The sequence below is a fragment of the Sceloporus occidentalis genome, unplaced genomic scaffold (genome assembly GCF_023333645.1).
Source record: "Sceloporus occidentalis isolate IW3139 unplaced genomic scaffold, rSceOcc1.0.p SCAF_35, whole genome shotgun sequence".
Lineage (NCBI taxonomy): Eukaryota > Metazoa > Chordata > Lepidosauria > Squamata > Phrynosomatidae > Sceloporus > Sceloporus occidentalis.
In genome coordinates, this window is record NW_028317015.1 from 6332537 (window position 1) to 6350819 (window position 18283).

Sequence of the window (18283 nt, forward strand, 5' to 3'; positions counted from 1 at the left end):
CAATCAAAAACAATCAGCTAGCCAGCAATCTGGAAATAAATACTACCGGCACTAAGATGCCAAAAAAACATTTCCAAAAAGAAGTCCCAAGTAGGGGTAAATGACAAAATACACAAGACAGATATTGTTTAATACTTACACAGCAGACACTTATTCCCAGACAAACATGTGACAAAGATTCGCTGTGTAAGAACATGACAAGCTCTTGATAACTCCAAATTTAAGTACCCTCTGTATATAATCGTACACACAGGCACAAATTATGTCAATGTTATGCAAGAATCTTTTGCACGGAGGCTCACACATCTGGTGGAAAAGGCAGCAAAACATTTTTCTTCTTCATAGATAATAATATCAACAATGTTACCAAGAAGAGATATACTGAATCAAACCATCCAAATGTTTAAAGCAGAGCTATAAGATGTGCAACATTACCCAGAGTACACCTTGCAAAATAAAATATCAGAAAACACAGACACCTGTATGACCATATTAATTTAAACAAGAAAGAAATGACATCACCCTGAGAAGAACTGGACCATCATCTAAAGAGATGTCTTCCCAAAATTACAGCTGGAAGAATGCAAACCCGTATACAGGAAGAAGGTCATCCTAACCAACCAACAGTGCATTTCCCTCCCACTGTGGACCAACAAGAGCTACTCTATACCCACATAGATATCCACCCAGACAGCATGGGATAAAATATCCCGCAATCTAAATCACAGCAAAACAAAACAATGAAATCAGAAAGCTTAATACCATCTATGATATATGGTTTTGAAATGTATGTATGTATATAGAGTTATCATATATAAAATTATTCATAAACAAATAAATTACGCAAGTTGACTCATCACAGGTATAGAATGATATCCGAAATGGAAACTTTCATTATCAGCAACGGGAACATTCAAGGTCTGAATTTCTTAGCTTTTTGAACCAAAACAAAAGATCCAGATCATTAAAAAATATAAATATTTTAAGCCTCTATTAAATGATGGACCCATGCAGAACACACCTCAATTACTCCCAGAGAGGATACAGAGAATTCTTTGCTCAAAAACTAAAAAATGTAAAACAAGGACGCCATTCAGGAGGCCTAACAATATGATACAGAGAAGACTTAAAAGAATATGGTCATCCCATCAAAATGTAGAGAAATCCACATGTGGCAGAAAATTAAAAAGATCTACCTTCACATATCACTTTCCCATCTGAATCTACTTTATACCAGATACATCTAAGACCTTACAAAGAGATAGCATACATTCAGACAATGGGCTTGAATTATGGAGACCTTAGTGCTAGAACAGGCAGATAAAAAGATTACATAACAACAGATGGAAGTAACTACATCATTGGAACTGATTCCAGATTCCAAGGATCAGTACCACCGCAAAGAAACAGTTATGATAACACAACAAGAGTAATGGGGAAAAAGCTGCTAAGCATCTGCTGTGTTCTTGGTTTGTACAAAGTCATGGACAAACAAAAGTGGACTCTCTGGGCCGGTTCACTTTTAACTCTAACATAGGTAGCAGTGTAACAGACAATGGAACAATTGATTTATAAGTAATTTTATTGTAAAAGTTCAAGCTCACCAATCAGACCACAATCAGATTCTACTCTAGAAAAGCCTCATCTACAGGAACAAGATCAGCCCAACCTCTACTATCTAAAACCCAATTACAAATAGACAAAGTAAAGCCCTTCAACATACTTTAAAACTTTACGCATAAGGAATATTATCAAATTATGTGGGGACTGAACCAATCAGTAAAATATATCTACAAAATATTTCAAAAGATAGCAAAAGGAGCACACCTCACAAAGTAAAATATAGAAAATCAAAAACACGCAATAACCCCAAGCAAACCTGGTTCGACAAAGAATGTAAAACATTAAAGGCATAAACTACGATTTATATGAAATGAAAATCATAGAAACCCAAACAACAATGAACTAAGGGCAAAATAATACCATGCATTAAAACAATACAAATATATTCTGAGAATGAAAAAGATAGACTACATCAATAATAAACTAAAGGACATTGAAGAAGCAATAGAAGAGAACAGCCTTTGGGAAAAATGGAACCATCTCAATACAAAACAAAATAATCACCATTTAACCATACAAAATGGAAATATCTGGAAGAATTATTTTAAAAATCTTTATAAAGAAATACCAGAGGAGAAACCGTTTCCAGAGCAACATCAAATGCTAAGAAATCTTGCAGCATTAAAAGTCTCAGTGAAAGACATTCAAAATCATTTAGATGCACCAATCACAGCTCATGAAATATCTGAAAAAATAATCTAATAAAGCACAAAACAGCATGTGGTACTGATGGTATTCCATCTGAAATGCTAAAATACAGCTCCAAGGGGGTCCAAAACGCACGTCAAAAACCTTAATCTTATCCTGACTGCTGGTCGTTTTCCTAAACAATGGAATGAAGGACTCATAGTCTCCTCTACAAAAATGGAGATAAACTGGATCCAAAATAATTATCACCTTCCTAATAGAGCATACGGTATTCCGAGCAGGCTTCATGCCAAATCACTGACCATATCTATACCTTGGACAGTCTGATCAACCAGCACGTCAACAACAAAAAGGGCAAGGATTTACACAAGTTTTGTAGATTCTCACCCGCTACAGATTAAGTACCCACAATCTGGAAAGAGACTGACAGACTGACAAGAACAAATGGCAACCAATGGAGAGCGGAATATGACAGCAGTGTCATGCCAATAAAGCTGATTTTATTTGATTTGAGTGAGGGGAGAGAGAAGAGGGGAAAAGAGAGAGAGTGAGGGAGAAAGACTATATTGCCCTGGATTTCATTTCCAAACAAAGAAACCCTCAGAATTTTTTCTTGACCGAAATGTCAGTAAATAAGGAAAAAACAAAACGTTTTTCCATATCATCTTGCACGCAAATCTATTGTTTAGCAATATCTGTATTAAAAAAAATGATGGATAATGATAGAAAATGAACGCACTTTGTGTGTTAAATATTTATATACATTGTATGTAAGCAAATGTTACTAACTTCTGGAATATAAAATATAATCAGTGTTGGATATAATATAGAAGACATTTTTTTTTATAAGAAGCAGTGATTCAAATTAAGACGTTATATTGATTAATTAACGTAATTAGTATAGTCAAGGCATCTGATGAATATAGATTCCATAAATGCTTAGATTATTATAGGAGTACAGATGTTAATGGAATATTACAGTATTAGCAAACATACGCTGAACAAAAGATAATTATCATGCCAGCTCGGGAACTATATTTTTTATAAGCACCGAGGGTTAACAGGATTATCATCGCTGATTACATTTTCAAGAGCAGCACGAATGGTAAATACCGGTAGAAACATCACTATAAAAATACTGGAGGTCTTCAACTCTCACTCAGCAGGTTGCTCTACCACTTTGTTTCACCGATAAAATACATCCAACTAATGACTCTCGTATGGCTATAATCCCTGATAAGTGTAGGTTATGAACACTACAGTAATACTAGGAGACAGTGATTTGGTACGTCACAGTATGGAGGCTGAGCTGGGACTAAAATGTAAATTAGGTGGATGGGGAGATCAGAGATCTCTCTTGTAACTGACCCATCAATTAGCGGGGATCTGTCAACGGTTTTACATAAGAGGGACTACTGCCGCCTAATTATACCAGCCAAATATACATAATTTTTACATATATGTTATTTTAGACGTTATGCACACAATTAGCTCATACATAAAAATGAACCTTGTAAAATTATCAGTTTTGTTATCATTTTCTATTAGCCTTTTAGTGGATTTATATTAATCAACAAATTATTCATTATTATTATTCTTTTTAAATTGTATGGTTTTTGTGCATGTCAAGAAAGATTAGTGAGATTTAATAGGGGAAATCTAAATTTAATCTGCATAAATGTCAGCCACCAACAACTGCAAAAATGACATGCTAATTCACAAATTGTAAAACTAATATAGCTTGATAGTAGGACCAAACTAGTGTTTAACCCCTTAAGAAAAAAGCCCATACACGTAGGGGCTGCTGTTAAACAGCTGCATCACTGTGATTGCGGCGTTTTCGCCACGATCAGCGGCTTTGCAGCATCCACGGAAGCCTCACAAGTTGACCGTGGATCCGGGGAGGAAAGCCCTCCCCACAAAAAAAATGGCCGGCCGCCTAAAACAGCTTAGGAAGTGATCGGCAATCACTTTCCTTAACGCGTTAACCTTTCTTCGTAACTATAGTGCTCCATTCCTTTTATTAATTAATTAATATATATATATATATATATATATTTTTATGAGCAAGTCCTACAATTCGTGCTATATCTTCACAAAAATCCCTGCATGAAACAATTAAAATATTGGCATTATAAATGCGCATAGGGTGCCTAGTTTTAAAAAATGTATGATTTGATGGGGTAAATTGAATTGGCCGGCTTCAAAGATGTCCCAAATATGGGACATGGGCACAGACTGACCAGATGTCTAAATGGCAAAAAAATACACACCTCACAAAGGTGGCCTTTTACCTCCCAAATAACCCAACAAACCCATGCATGTGGGGTATCACTACGCTCAGGAGATGTTGCTGAACACATTTTGGGGGTGTTTGTCAGTGATATATACCAGGAGCAGTAAATGTATACCTGAAGTACAACGTGTCTCTAAAAAATAACATAAAGTTTGCCATTATAAAATTGTTTCTGGTTTTAGACAGAAATGTAATCCCACTTATGCTCACTTATACATCTGTTTTAGCCCCTTTTCCATGCAAGCAGCATCATATCCTCTATGTAACTCATGCATTTGTGTTTCCTTCCCCTGCCGCTGAATTATCTCCCAGACGCGCCCGCATGCTATTAATTCCATGAAAGATTTACTTAAAAATTTCACAAGCCTAATACTGCCATTCTTCTTGTGAATCCGCTTCTCATACACTGCTAATTATACATCAAATCTTCTAGCTCAAATCTGCAAACTTCTTTTCCAAAGGAAATCAAATCCATTTAGCTTTGAGCACTCATTCACTACCAGAGGAGCTTAGCTGTATGTAATGTGACTCCAAAACAAATATATTCTCAGAGAACGTAAATGTTCCTAAATTAAGCAGGAGTGTATAACCCATTTGACGCAATGTCTCTCTGTTCCATGAAGCTGCCCCATTGTCCTGCTACCAGGGAAGTGGGGATCAAGGGCCGGACAAAAACTGGAACTTCCTCATTATTGGAGATTTGTACGAACATGGTAAATTTCATAAAAATAAAGTTCTTACGACTCTGAATGCACAAGTCTAAGATTAACCCTTTCAAATTATGTGTATTTCTACATATATAGGTCAATACATCTGATCTTCAACTAAGCCATAACAATAGACAAACACGGCGTGCCGCAACTACTAACACACATAGACATTTTCATATATTTTTGGAAAAATATCAAATAATCATTTAGATTAACTGTTTAGATCGAATAGCAATTTGTCTTAGCATGGACTGATGACCACCAAGTATTTTAGATGTACTTATGTCATCTTTTCCAGCTTTATACAAGTGAACAATTACTAATCTAAGGCCTTTGAAGTTTTTTTTTGTTCGAGGAATGGTAACGTCAGTTAAAGCTTCTTGTGAATAGCAAACCTATAGCAAATGTTTTTGAACAACTATATTTTTATTGAGTGTTACATAATGCAATGAGAAGAGATTCTTCATCAATCAAATGCATTTGACAGAAGCGAATAAGTATAAGTGGCAAACAATTACTTTTATTTCATAGAGGATTGATGTTATACATCTCCACCCATCTTTTCTGATTGTTCCTTGGAGAAAATATTCCTACCGGGAAGTGCCCCTCTATCCATAAAACCTTAGCTCATAGAAAACTCTATAATATCTAAAAAGTCTAAAATGTGGAACGCTCATCTCAAGTATGCATACAGAAACAAAAACAAAATTAAAGAAAAAAAGAGAAACCACTCCCCCAAGCATAGGCAGCATACACATACACCCTAGAATTATACAGAGATAAGTTTTTTAATTATACAATTTTAGAGAGTTGGAATCTCTTCAACCTTGTTGGTACATAGTACTAACGTGTTCTTACCTTAAGGGAGAACTCATGATAGGAACTTGCTATTGAACATTGTCAAACTATTATGAATATATCTTATTCTATGCCTCTAGACCCACCTGTCTGCCTAAATCAGGCTCCCATTCACTGCAGAAACTTGGCAGTCCCTTCATTAGCACCATGGTCATAATGATACACCCTCTTAGCTATTAATATAGTGCTAAACCTCATGATATTTTAGTTTGTCAAAGAAAGTCACAGTCTTTTGGCCAGGATGTGTGTCAGTGGTCATGATTATGAATATAATGACAAACCAAGGTCAGATCATACATAGTATGTGGAGTGAATGCCCGGAAAAAACGATGTTTCTGGTGATAGGTGTCAGGGGTGCTGGGCACGGTGTTAACAGTTTGGTATTAGCTGTCTTATCACACACCTTTAAAGTTAACTTAGCTATGGGATGACCCCTGCAAGTAAACGGTCTTAAGTGACCTCGCAACCATGGGACGATTGGGATCTGCCTTTAAATAAGGTCAGCTTCTAGAAAAGCCCATAGTTTATCTCAGTGTGAGGTCCATTCAACCACTATCAGCAACATAATAATTTGTGGCAATAACACTCTACATTCAGCACCCCCAATCCCCACTTGAATTCTGTGTCTACCTAGAGTCGAAAACTGCAATCTAAAACATTGACCCCGCCAAACATATTTTATCAATGAAGAGTGTTGAATCTTAAATAAATGTGCTATTGGCAGAGCTTGAAACATGTTGAGAGAGCATTCAGCTTTAACATGTGAATTCTACCTACACACATAATGTGTGGGAGACTCCATCTATCCAAATCACGAGTTATATTAGAAGAAGTGGAACAAAATTGAGATCATACAACCCAGATCCATCCGCTGTCCGCCTGATGCTCAAATACATCATGCTACTCCCACACCAATGGAAAGTAAAAAGAGACCTTCAACCTCTATGCCAGAGCTGGTGATGTAGAAATATTTAGAATTCCTGACTCGTTAATTTTTAACATAGCCAATCTACAATGGGTCTCAAATTCTGCTATATTGGATCTCAAATTGCCTGCATTTGATGCCACCTTATGGTGATGTGAAGTCACCACATAGCTAGTTACGTCTGGGTTTTAGTAGCGTATAGGTTGGTGTAGTTAAGCACAAATAGTGTATCTATCTAAGGTTGGTAGACTCTTACACCAAGAAGTCGCAGTATTTCAAGTTAAACTTGCTAAAGTTAAACAGGTGATGGCAGAAAGCCAAAGTGTTGCACACAATATACGTGAAAATTCATAAATGTGAACAAATGAAGAAAAATCTAATATTTTCCCTCTCAGAATAATTGTGTCTGATTTAACACGTAATGTCAGCTTACATAAGGTATCAATACTTAAATGTTAGAGCAGAGTGGTTCAGTCTTTTGGACCCATGTGGATCGGTGTACAGTCCTCACTTCCGTATTCCTGTTCGTGATGTGATAATCCTTCTTGTGTTTCGCCTGAATCTGCTATGGGTCTCTTATATTATTAACCCATAGTTCTCCAAAAAGCAGGACTAGACAGAATGGAACTCATACAGACCTGTGAGTTCACAATGTTTTAAGGACACAGCAATATGAGTTTAGATAATTGTGTATTCATTCTATGTGTTCAATAAATTATAGTGAATAAATTACAATTTTCAAAAAAGGTGTGCATCCGTACTGTTGGAAGAAACTTGAGACCACGGTTTAGTACTGTATAAGGTTAATGATAAGTTCTTTACCACTTAATTTATAAATCCCTAACGGGCGGATTTGTAATATTACCCAAGAAAGTCATGCAGGAGGGATATATTAGATCCCTCATACATCACAGTTTTCCTCTTGCTTGCCTTATCCATAATCTGTACTCTATTTATATATTTATAAAGACAGCCAATATAGTCTCTTGGCAGGTCAGACTCCTGCCCTCTAGGCCAGAGAGCTCTGTAAGCCCTCTTGATAGGTATCCCCATGGTTCCCTTGCGCTTCAAGAGATCATTAAAACCTGTTGTTAATGTGTCTTTAATACACTCTGGAGGTAGGCCCTGGATCTAGATGTTATTTTGTTTTACTTCTATTATCATGATCATCTAATATCCTCAATAAATAGAATATTTGCATGCTATGATTCTTTACCTGGGTCTTTAGTTTATTCACAGTCTCTCCGATCTAAGACTCCCTTTCCTCCAATGCTGCCATGCATTCCCTAAACTGCTGCATATTCCAACATAGGCCTCCACTCTCCTTGTTGAAAACTGCTCTAAGTTCCTGTATCACATCTACAAGATCTACTTTAATGGGGAGTTCTTTAATGTGCTTCTTCAGTTACCTGATGGGGTCCCCGACATCTGCGTTGAACAAGGATCTCACTTGAAGAGGATTTACTGTGAGTGCATTCGTATATCTCATCTTGCTCCCGGGTTCAAGGTAAAGTACTTTTTTAGAGCCCCCCACGCTCTGAGACCTCTGAGACCTACAGGGACCTCTTGCTCTTGTCCATCTCCTCAGTATGTACCTTGCGTACTTAGTTGTGGGAGCCAAGTGCCTAAGTGGCCATCTTGTTTAAGCACTAGGCCACCCCCAAAACATTTTGGACTTTTCTCCAATCTTGTCTTATTGATTGGACTCAATAAGATGACTCCTAATTCTAATTAGGTTTTGAAGAAGTCATTAGCTGAGGTTCACATGCTTTTTCCACAAGGCAATGTGAATGTTTACACGATGTGTTTAATACACAAAAACATACAAATGTTTGTGTATTATTAGTTGAAGCAACTTCTCTTTGTCTGATCAAATTTAATGACATGCAGAAATCTAGGTTGATCCAAATGGTTCACATACATTTTCCTTACAACTATATAACTACATGAGAATACTGCCTGATGGGAAAAGGAGTGTTAAATAGAATGGCATAAGAGAAGATTTAGGAGAGCTAAAACATATTGGACAATTGTATCGCAATTAAACAAAAAACCCAGTATGAGGGTGGGTCTAGATTTACTCAACAGCAAAACCTTAACTGAGGCTTTACTTTCTTTTAGTGGTCACTTAAATGACACGTTTAGTGAAAGGGAAACGTGAGCACTCTTTATGCCTTTTGGTATATGAAAAAAGGCATCTGCTGGAGTAATTTCTATGATTCGGGGGCCGATATGTGTATGTGACTGTGTGTGTAGGAGGCCGTGTTTGTTTGCGTGGCTGTGTGTGTAATGTCAGGTAATAAAGGGGTTAGTTCTCTGAACAAACCTGCCTGGTAATAGAGGGGTTAAATGTTTGAAACCGGTGATGTCTGGTAATGACTGTATATATATAATAATATAAATATATTATTAAATTTGCAATCAACATTTTTCCCAAGGATTCTTAATAATTTAAATCATATGAAATGTATTTTTAATGTGTGTGATCAAAAAAAATATATATATATCAGATTCAGTTATTACACCTGTGGCCATATACAAGCTACAGGCATCTTTAGTACATACCTCCCACCTTCTACCCCCAGAGAATCGGGATGCCGGGAGGTGGAGTTTGGGAGGTAGCGTGTCACTCTCAAAAAGGGGGACAGAGGTAGAGCTCAGTGGGACAGGGGGGTAGAGTGGCAAAATCAGGTCCTGTGCAAAGCGGGACAGTTGGAAGGTATGCTAATACATATTAAAAGAAAGGCTTAAGAAGGAAACCTTAACACATATTATTCCCCCAATTAATCTAGTCCCTCAGTATGTACTCTCATCCATTATCAATGTATGTTTGCCACTCTGGCTTCTGCAGGAGAGAAGTTATATTATATTATACTTTATTAATATTATATTATACTCATTATTAAAAAGAACACATAAATACTACTTTCACACATCGACAGGAAAGGCCCAAATTACAAATTACAAAAAAAACTTATTTAATGGAATCTCAATCCACCCTCTCTCATTCCTAAGCAAATGTAATTATTATTTAATATAACTAGATGTTATAATTATTTTTGTGCATAATACACACTTAGTTTAACTCTTTTAGTCATCATAAACACGTGAAAGGTGCAGCATGAAAAGAGAGAGAACATTTACCCACCGTAATATTTGCGTGTACTCCCTTCTGTCGTCAATATCTATAATGTGAATGATTAACATATTTTAGAATTAGTAACAGTTCACCTTTGAAAGGCTTATTCAGGGTCCATGTTCTTGCATAGGGTCCTGGGCCATTAAAGATTATCCATAGAGAATCTATAGAAGCCATCATATAACATTATAGTTCCCTGGTGTTAGTTTGGTTATGGTATGAATGAGTACATGTGTCTCTTAACCCCTTCAAAAACAGAAATTACATTCCCCATGTTATCCTCTTTAGGCTACTGAAAAAATGACCACTGTGCAAATGAGCCTACTTATGGCTTGAATTAACCTTTTACATGTTATTTAAAACATCAGAGTCTCATTAAAGTGGAAATGCTAAAACTAAATAAGTTTATTCAAACCACAGCTGCAACACTGGCCTAAAAAAAACATATGTTATGTTAGAGAAAAGATAATCTGTGTATAAAATGAGAGGAAGTCTGAGAACTGAGAAGCGACAATCTGAAGCCACGCAGAATGTAGAAGTCACAGTTTCGGTCACAGTTTTCGGTCATCTTTCATGTATAGGGAACATGGTTTGAAATATGATATTTATACATTAATCTATGATTGCATGTCATATGTATATTTAAACTTCAAGTTTAATACTCACACGTTTCTCCTGTTAGGATGTGAGTATTGTATAAAATAAAAATAAGATAACCGATATAAAAAGATTTATCGCAAAATCTATCAGGTTCGACCACCAATGCATTTCCTTTTTTATACACATTATGTGATGTGATGCAAAGTTCCACAATCCAGAGCTGACTGGCCAAATGCAAACCAGTCCTGTTTGAACATTTCTGACCAGCCCATGGGGCAAGTACACCCCTGTTCCCCCCTTTTTTCCTTTTATTTTTCTCTTCCGGGCCCACCTGGTATGTTGGTTTTGGCACAAATCAGATCCACCAGTCCGGTTACAGTATTTATTCTCCTTGATTACGTCCTTTATTTAATTTAGTTAACTTTTTAACTCTCATATTGTACTGTACTCATGTATTGTATATGTATTGTACTCATGGTTTCCATATTCAGTACGTTGAACATTGGGATATTTTGTAAGGGCACACCTCTAGCTCTGACATGTTTTTAGTCCAAAACGGGCCACTTTATATGGAAGAAGGGGAAAATATCCATGATGCGGCTTCTTGATGTCAGTTCTAGAGTAAATCCTGATTCTAGGGTGTTTTTAGACACACTAGTTCATCATTAGTGGAGCCATCCAACTCGTCAATGTAAACAGTAACTTTCATGCCAACAGGACAGAAAACTTGTTACACGTAGTTATTGCACCACAGTCAGAAACTGCTAACATCTAATTTCCATTAAATATAATTTTTATTATATATGGTGTATAGTAGGATCTTCCCGTCTATTTCTGAAAATGGTGGCATCATTCATAAAGTAATTTTAACTCCACCATACTTGATGCCAATTCCTTTAAACTGCTTACTTTGCACAGAAAGAGTTCATTAAATGGAGAGATTATTTTCTTCTCTGTTTTACCTAAACATTGGTTAGTACAACGAGCTTACATTTAAAGCCTTATTTTGCAATTTCTTTGCTCTGGCTAATATAGCCGGCAGACATAAACTGAGAGCATTTTCATTATTGCCTAAGGACATTCTTTCATTGTTTTGTCATGCATGTCTCTTCATTTAGTCAAGGTAATGCTGAGTACAGCTCTCTCGTCTGTGATGTTCACAACCACATTCTAAAATCTTTCAACTAATGGACAACACAGAACACGTACTGCAGTGCCACACAGCTCTTGGAGCCTGGAGCACAAGCATGGACATACTTCTTTAATATTAGCAGCTAGAACGCTCCAATGTAATTCTTTACATTTAGTAAAACCCACATGCATATATTAATTTTAGGTTTATTTTTTAAAATGAAATACATCCAATACCCTCCCCACACACCCTCATTGAGCACATGGCTCTTTAGGCACAAACCTAGTCTGCCTAATCTGAAATATAGCCCTGTTTATATATATATTCAAGGCTAGCCCAAAGGAACAGCAATTTAGCTCCTTCCCAATTTATCATCATTGAAATCATTGGAGAGGTCTGGGCTTAAAAAGTGCCCTTGTGCTTAATGCCCTAGACAGGTGTTTAGGATTAGGGTTATGTGCAATGTTACAGTTAATTGAAGACTTGTCTCTACTATACTCTGTGTCTCTTGAAACTCTGCAGTTCTCTTGATGTACACTGTGAAGTCAATGCACAAGAACTGATCACTTGACATGGTTATGGTCGCGACCACTGGTCATGACATTCTGTATGCACAGATGTAATTCTCCTCTTTGCATTTGCATACTAGCTTTATGCTGAGTTGTGGTTCAAGTGTTGACACTTTGACTTTTGACCAGAAATGTTATTTCACACATCTTTTTCTGTATCCTGACCTCAGCTAATTCCATTTCTTTGGAGTTATGCTATTTAATCCCCTGTCATGGTTCAGGGGTTTGTGATAGCTTTTAGTGATCCAATGTCCATACAGTAAGATATAGAGGCACATAGGCTTTCAAGACTTCAAAGATCACTTAAATAGATTTAGGGGAATAAGACCTTTAAATCTCATGGGACTTTACATATAAACTCAATGAACATTAGACCAATAAATATCTATGTTTTGCATCATCCATCTTTCAGATTCCTGATCTGATTCATAATTTACCATTTTCTAGCTTTCAGCCTCCTGAGAAGTAGCTCAGTTGGGATAGATTGCTTACGTGGCACACGACCATACACCCATGGCAAACTTGCTTTCATTATTTACACATTTACTTCTTGATACTACTTTTCTGCTTTATCAAGTATTCCCTTTTACTACTATTTTGGCTATGAGTTTGTACTCCTTCTCAAACCTTGGTAAATATCATACCTTTATTTTAAGCTAGGCTTATAGATTTAAAATGATCATGTAGCACATTCATGTAAAGCTGGGCCTTCATTCTCAAGTGAATAGTGTGGTGCCCCGACTAGATCTTATTAATATCAAAGACTGAATCCTTATCCTGTATTGCTAAATGGTCCTGTTCACTAAAAGGAACAGTACTTGTAATAAAGAACTCCATCAGGGGGCAATTTGATTTCCTTAGCCTTTAATTCATAATCCCTCTCACATTTAACACATTTAAATACGTGTTCCTTCTGCAAAACTAAATGTGGCATGCAAGTAATACTGTACTATCATAATCATTGAACAAAACACAATATTGCCTTTTGTGGAAAGATAGTCTTATTTTTCACTGCCTTGTTTAAGAGTTCGGATTCACTTATGACTGAGTTGTCAGTTTGAACAAAAGTTTGGCAGGTAAAGTTTATAACACAATGTGACAACAGACAGAAGAATGCAATAAAATAGATGGAGGATAAAATGTGTTATGGTTGGTGTGTTAGCTAGCTCACCTGACAATCTACTGAAAGGGTAGGGCTAACATGTCGAATTAGATTCATTCCTGATGAATTCTAGTTCATAAATATGTAATTAAGCAATCAACTATACTTTTGTCCTACTTTCTCCCCTTCGGATTGTTGGTTTTAGTAAATGTTAACCTAATATGATGCCATCCACTGTAAGTATCTTGTTCAGGAACGAAGTCCAGGACACAGAGTACTGGGATTCAGCACAAATATAAAAAGCTGATATTCCAAATTGAGGTACAAAAGGCAAAATCCAAACTACAAGGTGATTAACCAGTCCAAGTGTCAAATGCAGGCAGAAGGAAACGTTACCCAGGTATCAGGCCGAGGTAAGGAAACAGAGAGAACAGTCAGGCTACATTCCGAACTTTAGTAATTTCTAAAGGCACTTTAATCTGCTATTTTATTTTTATATTCAAATCTATTTCTATTTGTGAATTATTATTACATTTTCCTTCTATAGCCACAGTAGATTCTGTAGCACTCTCACAGCAAGGAGGGTTGGAAAAGGGGGCAGGCAGGCCATTGCTATTTATTTGCCATTTAAATATCATCATCATTATTAGATACTCTCTTTGTGTACTTTTTGACAGGCCTTGTTATCTTTATTTATTGCATGTTAACAACCTCTGAGCATTTAACTATTCAAGGGAAAGAGTGATAAAATGTCTACCAATTATTCTTCTTAGCGTGAAAGGTTCACATTCATAGGTCGTTTCTAGCGGTTTATGCATTAGAAGTCACTGGGATCTGTGTATCAGTGTGTGTGCAGGTGGAATACAAATAATATACAATATGTGTTTGCATGGGTTGTGTATCCCTGTGTCAGTGTGGAAATGATGTCCTCTTTGGGGTCTGTTCACTAAACAGAGAATTGATGTAAAGTTTGCAAGAGAGTTGTGTTTCAAATCCTTTATGTCACTATACATTGTGAAGGTATAACCTCATTGAGCTTCTGCTGCATGAAGACTTTGGGTGGCCCTGTATAATGCATAGGCAATTCTGTGATATTTCTTCAGTCTCACCTACTGAATTATATATTCTATAGATATGGCGCAGCCTCACGCTGGAGAAACATGACAGTGTTGGCCCTTCATAGCGCATAGTGAAGTGAAAGAGTTTAAACCACAACTTTCCTGCAAACTCTCCTCCCAACTCTCACATGTATCAATGTGTGTATAATAAACTAAATACCGTATTTGCTCAATTATAAGACAAGGTTTTTTTCTGAAAAAATAACCATTGTCTTATATTCGAGGTCGTCTTCTAATCAGACCTCAAACAGAGGTCTGAATACAATACGAAGATCGATCCCCCACAGCGCTGCAGGTAACCTCCGCTGCTGCCGGCACTTCTGCCGGGTCTTCTATGACGGAGCTTCTATGACTTGACCTTCCGGTACTCGGGATTCATAGAAGCCCCAGTGGAGGTGCTAGCAGCAGCAGCAGACCTTCACAGGCTGCCCCACTAGACACCAAGGAATCTGAAGCACGGAAGACAAGTCTAGGGATGCACTGGTAAGTCGGAGGAGGGTAAGAGTGGCATTAGGGGAAGGACTATAATGGCTTAATGGAGGCAGAGTGGCATAAAGGGGGTTAAAAATAATATCAGAGAGGCAGAGTGGCATATAGGGGTGTATAAGGCATTTCTGGGGGCAGAGTGGCATGTAAGGGGGTATAAGGCATATATATAGGGGGCAGATGTGCATAACTGGGGGCAGGTTGACAAATAAAAGGAAATAAAAACATAAAATGCATTTTTCTCAATTAATATTTACTAGTAAAACTTTTTTCTTATAGGGTAGTCTTTTAATCCGGCTTTTTCTTTTTTTTCTATATTAATATTCAAATTTTGGGGGTCGTCTTATAATCGAGCAAATACAGTAATATTTCTCAAAGAATGCTGGAGGCTTTGTAGTAGTTTGTGTAGTAGTTTGTGTAGCAGTTTATAAAAGGACATAATTGGTCTACTTTCTGTCATTTGTGTTGGCTTCACCAGAAACATTGTTTCCGGCTCTTGCTTAGTCCCTCCTGTTCCTTTGCTCTGTTTGTTAGCTATTACTTTCCTCTTTGTACTTGTTTCTTCCTGCTTTCCTACCCTTTCCTTCATAACAATATTTTCCAGTGTCCATGATTACCCTCATTTTTTCCCTCAATTGTCTGCACTGCCTCCCTCCTCTAGCTTTGTACATTACGCACCTTTTAACCCTCAAAATATTTCTGACTTTATATACTGCTTTTTCCTGCAGCCTTTTGGTGTCTCTTTTCTGCTTGGTCTTTCCCATGACTTAACTGCCTCTGCTTCTACTCCTCTCTGTTCTGTCTCTCCTCTCTTTCTTTCCTTCTCCCTCTTCTGTATTTGGGATAATGCCAAGTTCCTACATAAACTGCAAAAGCTGCTCTATCATTACCATGACAACAAGATCCTAGTGTGCTCAGCACTGCACATAAGTGCGTTATTTCATTACTCTGACAGCGAGATCCTAGTGTGCTTAACACTGCACATACGTGCATTATTTCATTACCCTGATATTGAGATCCTGGTGTGCTCAACACTGTGCATACCCCACCCCAAGAACAATAACAAGAACCAAGTGTGATCCATGCTGCATAAACTCATTACCAGTATAGCATTACCCAATATACTCAGTGCTGCACAATTCTATAGGCCAAACTGTTTAACTAATCTGTGTATCTCAAGTAGGACCATAGAAGGCTTGGCGTTACACACATTGCTTTAAAACCGATCCACAGTGCGTTCAGTACTATACAACATCTTCCTTTAGCACAGCAGGGTTATGTGTTAAGCATTGTACCACAGAAGCAAGACAGGTTCTAGACAGACAGAACCTAATCTGTGCTCCCTGCAAAAAGAAGGACAGCAGGGCAGCTATCTGGGACCAGGCTGAAAATCAGAATAGGTTTGGAGGTATGTATTGGCAATGCATAAGCTCCACTATGATGACCACACTGCAGTGGTTCTCGGTTATCACTGCATTCACAGGTATTAGTTACAGATCTCAAAAAATATATAAGGTTGGAACAAGACAAAACTATATGAAACCATCCCAAATTAAAGCCGTAATAGACAAATGTGGAGGAGTATTTTATGTGATCAGTATTCTTGCAAACCATACTTAGTCTTACACCCACTATCCTTACTCTGACGCTCTCCTTAACTAGTAAGGGATTTCCAACCCATTTGCTACACAGTGCCAACACAAGTCTCCCTGTAATAACTTGATATTAAGGTCTGATAATAAACATTCTGCACTGTAAAATACTGTGGGGTATAAAGTTCAGCAAAAGCATAGATTTTTTTTCAGATGAGTATATACACACTAATAATTATACAATATCACTGTACATTGACAGACTGCACAGTAAAAAAAAAAAGCCTGCTGCAATGCAAAATGATGCTCAGCATCTATAGAATAATATCTATTCTCCTTTTTTCCTCTCCTTTTCTCTTACCATCTCTTTCTCTCCCACAATCCCTCTCCCTCCTTGCCTTGATCTCATCCCCCCACCTCCGCTTCTTGTTATTCTGATGCAGGCGCACCAGTAGGAATGACTTATCGTTCCTGTTTTCAACCCTCAGCATTTATAAACAATGCTCATATTAAGCAGATTGGCACTTAGTCACTGTCTGCCACCAGAAATACTGACCTAGTTAGTGCTTGTGAAGGATGTATAGACCCTAATTACTGCTTCTGCAGCTGCCTGGACTCTTTCTGCATTCACAATTGGGCTGTCACTAGGGAGACCCCGAGACGTGCTTCTTCTAGAATCAGTACCAGGGACGGGCTCAGTCAGTGCTGTGTCCATACCTAATAACGAGTGACCTCTTTAGTGTCTATTAGCAGGACAGGCTTGGATGGATCTGTGTTTTTATTAATTACCTTCCGTTCTGAACTAAAGACAAGGCTAGCCATATAACTACTACACAGTGGCCTCTTGGTCATGATACCAATAGGTATCCATCTAATTCTGTTGTTATTTTAAAAATACCATTTACAAAAGGCAATACGAGACAGTGCTGAGTTTATTCATATTGCATGCTTGAATAGCTGTATGTTATCAGGACAAGCTTTAGCATTGGTGGTTTCTTGGTTTAACACACCACGACCGTATGACTTCCCTTCCACCTCCATTCCGCACTTTAGTAGAGAATGAGCCGTCAGTGCACATTTTCAGAACAGAGTCAGAAGCTGCTTTCAGTTAGATAGAATAACCTCAAATCAACATGCTGTACTGGATATGGATGGAGTGGTGGGGGTCACATTTTCTTCTCCTGGGAAAATGAAATAGTTTCCTCAGAAAACAAAAACTTGTTCTCGCACATCTTATCGTAAAGTGATATGACATAAACAGTCTAAAAAATAGGAAAAACACATTAATCAACATGCTTATAGTTTCTCAAAGGAATAGTGTATACCGGACTGAAAAGCTTCAGGTTCGCAGCACAGATACACTTGAGACTTTAAAAGACCAATTTTTCTGCATGATACACAAAGGAACTGGGTGTCACCTCTAGGAAAAGAGTTTCTGTGTGGTTTACAGGGGCAGCTGGCTATTGCAATTCTATGCAAGTCAGA